This window comes from Thalassophryne amazonica, chromosome 17, assembly GCF_902500255.1.
Source record: "Thalassophryne amazonica chromosome 17, fThaAma1.1, whole genome shotgun sequence".
In the NCBI taxonomy this organism is placed as follows: Eukaryota; Metazoa; Chordata; class Actinopteri; order Batrachoidiformes; family Batrachoididae; genus Thalassophryne; species Thalassophryne amazonica.
The window spans coordinates 20,125,401-20,130,022 of record NC_047119.1 but is presented as its reverse complement, the minus strand read 5'-3'; positions in this window follow the sequence as shown (position 1 = coordinate 20,130,022).

The window sequence follows — 4,622 nt, the reverse complement described above, 5'->3', positions numbered from 1 at the left end:
GGGACGTTCAGTCGAACCCCGACCTCCTGCCCACAGACCAAGTTTAATGCTGCTATCGACCCACAATGAAAAATAATAGTAACGCACAGTGACATGGAGAAGTAACTTTAATCTGATTACTGACTTGGAAAGATTAACGCGTTAGATTACTCGTTACTAAAAGAAGTGGTCAGATTAGAATAACGCGTTACTAAGTAAAGTAATATCTAAGTAACGCGTTACCGGCATCACTGGGTCTAATAGACATGTTGATGGTTTGGATGAAGTAACTAATGAAAATATCTCAAACAGAACAATCGGCGAGAAAGAGTCTAACCAAATACCGGCATCACTGAAAGCAGCCAAAGATAACGATACATCTTTGGGATGGTTATGAGTAATTTTTTCTCTAATAGTTAAAATTTTATTAGCAAAGAAAATCATGAAGTCATTACTTGTTAAAGTTAAAGGAATACTCGGCTCAATAGAGCTCTGACTCTTTGTCAGCCTGGCTACAGTGCTGAAAAGAAACCTGGGGTTGTTCTTATTTTCTTCAATTAGTGATGAGTAGTAAGATGTCCTAGCTTTACGGAGGGCTTTTTTATAGAGCAACAGACTCTTTTTCCAGGCTAAGTGAAGATCTTCTAAATTAGTGAGACGCCATTTCCTCTCCAACTTATGGGTTATCTGCTTTAAGCTGCGAGTTTGTGAGTTATACCACGGAGTCAGGCACTTCTGATTTAAAGCTCTCTTTTTCAGAGGAGCTACAGCATCCAAAGTTGTCTTCAATGAGGATGTAAAACTATTGACGAGATACTCTATCTCACTTACAGAGTTTAGGTAGCTACTCTGCACTGTGTTGGTATATGGCATTAGAGAACATAAAGAAGGAATCATATCCTTAAACCTAGTTACAGCGCTTTCTGAAAGACTTCTAGTGTAATGAAACTTATTCCCCACTGCAGGGTAGTCCATCAGAGTAAATGTAAATGTTAGTAAGAAATGATCAGACAGAAGGGAGTTTTCAGGGAATACTGTTTAGTCTTCAATTTCCATACCATAAGTCAGAACAAGATCTAAGATATGATTAAAGTGGTGGGTGGACTCATTTACATTTTGAGCAAAGCCAATTGAGTCTAATAATAGATTAAATGCAGTGTTGAGGCTGTCATTCTCAGCATCTGTGTGGATGTTAAAATCGCCCACTATAATTATCTTATCTGAGCTAAGCACTAAGTCAGACAAAAGGTCTGAAAATTCACAGAGAAACTCACAGTAATGACCAGGAGGACGATAGATAACAACAAATAAAACGTTTTTGGGACTTCCAGTTTGGATGGACAAGACTAAGAGTCAAGCTTTCAAATGAATTAAAGCTCTGTCTGGGTTTTTGATTAATTAATAAGCTGGAATGGAAGATTGCTGCTAATCCTCCGCCTCGGCCCGTGCTACGAGCGTTCTGGCAGTTAGTGTGACTCGTGGGTGTTGACTCATTTAAACTAACATATTCATCCTGCTGTAACCAGGTTTCTGTAAGGCAGAATAAATCAATATGTTGATCAATTATTATATCATTTACTAACAGGGACTTAGAAGAGAGAGACCTAATGTTTAATAGACCACATTTAACTGTTTTAGTCTGTGGTGCAGTTGAAGGTGCTATATTATTTTTTCTTTTTGAATTTTTATGCTTAAGTAGATTTTTGCTGGTTATTGGTGGTCTGGGAGCAGGCACCGTCTCTACGGGGATGGGGTAATGAGGGGATGGCAGGGGGAGAGAAGCTGCAGAGAGGTGTGTAAGACTACAACTCTGCTTCCTGGTCCCAACCCTGGATAGTCACGGTTTGGAGGATTTAAGAAAATTGGCCAGATTTCTAGAAATGAGAGCTGCTCCATCCAAAGTGGGATGGATGCCGTATCTCCTAACAAGACCAAGTTTTCCCCAGAAGCTTTGCCAATTATCTATGAAGCCCACCTCATTTTTTTCCACACCACACCAATCCACATCAATTCCACACCACACAGTGATAAGATAACCACTTTGCAGTGCAGATGATTTTTTTAAGTGCTCATGCTGCTGCTGCCCCTACCACCCCCACCCCCATGTGTCATGAATAAATGCCGCCCCAGGCGGCTGCCCGGTTCATTTGTATCAAAAACCAAAACTGCTAGTAGAACACAGTATAGGTACGGTTGGACATCTGGACCCCTGATGCGCGCACACATAGCAATGTGCATAGTAACCAGCGTGCCTGTTGTGAAAGTGTTGTGACACGGACCCACAACAGGGGGCGCAAATGAATGGCCAATAGATGAGCCAAAAAGTAACAATTTAATGTTGTGAAATGTGCACAACGAATATACAGACAATCTCAGAATATAATTACAGTCAATCCACAAAGGTGACGTGTGGGCAGGCTCGAGGATAGAAGACGTCCGTCCTGAGAAGAGCCGGAACCACACGATTTCCGCCACCACAGAACCTGGTGAATACTGGAGCCGCCAAGTCCCGAATTCCCAGGTAATCACCGTCCCCGACTGTCGGATCTGGTACTGCTGGCGAGAACAAAGACAGTCAAGTGTGGGTGTGTGTACACCCAGTAACAACAACGGTGGGAATGCCACCTCCACCTCTCACTCAATAACTTGCAGAGTACTGAAGATTCCTCAGGGAAAAAGAGTGCCTTCTAGCGCTCTCTCAGCTTCCACTGACAGCGGTACCGGTACTCCTGCAAACACTCACAATATACAAACAATATTGTAAAACGGCTGAGGATATTACCTCCAATGAAGTATGATATCTCGGCAACGAGGTGGAGATGATGTCTGGTCTTTATGGAGTGAGATGATGTTGAGTAGATGGGTAACAGCTGTCAAGAGATAATGAGTGACAGCTGTCACCCCCGGCTGTGTTCGTGGCGGCAGCGCCCTCTCGTGCCTGAAGCCCGCACTTCAGGCAGGGCGCCCACTGGTGGTGGGCCAGCAGTACCTCCTCTTCTGGCGGCCCACACACAACAGTGCCACTGAAAACAAACTGCTGTCGCACTCATTTCCTACTTGACGTCCATTTTGCCAACGGATCGCTAGTTGGCATCATTTATGGCCGGAACTACGATGGTATCTGATCATCTTCGCACCTCCAATTTTCATTCTTGATTAATGTAAACATTCTTGGCAAATGCTTTCACTTTCGTCTGTATTGTGCCGGTCCAAGAATTTTACCTCTAGCAGCACAATACAAATGCCGTCCCTCTTAATCATGGCCCCAGTTCAGAGAAAGAAAATCCACAAAATAGAACCGGAGTCCTATTCCATTATTTCTAGCTGGGGTATTCAGGCGACCAGGCCTGCTTTGAAAACTCTAATTTTTTCAAAGTAAACACTTCAGACCCCGCAGGACACTCAGCTAAGAGCATCGAGGGGGCACCGAGAGGCAGGAGCTGGGACAGATGGCAGCTCGCCTCGCGGCGGGCCGTCAGCTCAATCCCGAGATCCAACTACGAGCTTTTTAACTGCAGAAACTTTTGCACACCTATCAAGGCTCTCCACATACTCATATGCCATTTGGCATGACCAAATCGGCAGGCCTTTGCAAATTGATGTTTTTAGAGTATCTCAGAATCCTTTGCACGCTGGAGAGGGAGACTTGATAATGGCTCAGGTTAATGCTAACTTTAACACTGAAAACGCCGTAGACATGTTAACGAGTTAGTCCCGTTTTTAAGTTATAAAATACATCTATCAACTGTTTCAGAAGACCGTAACAGGTCGGTTTAACATAAAAAAGATAAATATTACTCACAGACATGTGCTCTTTTGGGTTATAGATAAAGCGAAATAAAACAAAGAACAAACGAAGCAGCAGATCGAAGCTCGAAGCACTGCTTCATTGGTTCAAGGTTCAAAGCAAAGCCAAGTTGCAGAAACGGTTCATTATACAGACCCACTGCAGGGTCTGTAATCAACGTAGAGAAATGATCATTTTCCTGACAAACACCCCGCAAAACAACAGCCACTCTGAAGGACCGATAAGGGAATCGTTAAGCAAAAAGCTGATGGATCGAATCATTTTTTAAAGATACCCGAAAAGAACCGGTTTTCAGCAACACATTTTTTTTTTTTTTTTATAAAACTCATGAAGCAGAAGGACCTTCGCGGCCGGGACGACGGTGGGGGATCGAACCCACGCGGCTCGCACCAAAAGACCGTTCCTCTCCCAGGTCAGCCAAAGGGGAACTCCCCCGTTAGCCAAGCTAGCGGGAACGCCTTTTCAATTGGGACCCAGGACTTTCATCCCGCTACACTCACATTAAAGACTCATGATTATCTTAGTTAAACACCTAAATACATATCTTGGTTGAACTCACCTCAACGCAATGTTGCAAACAAGTTGCCGCAAACGCTTGTTTACACTGACAACAAAATCTCGGCCTCCCCAGAGAGATATTAAAACACAGAATAGTTATTGCGGGTAATTATACACTAATGAACAGATGGTTATGAATGCTGTATTCCATTTCTGATAATAATTGCCCCTAAATCCTACACACTGCAGCTTTAAGGATAAATGGTTTATGTACAGACTACGAGAGAGAAACTGACCAATCAGAGAGCGCCCTGTTGGCCCTACAGGCATCCCGTCA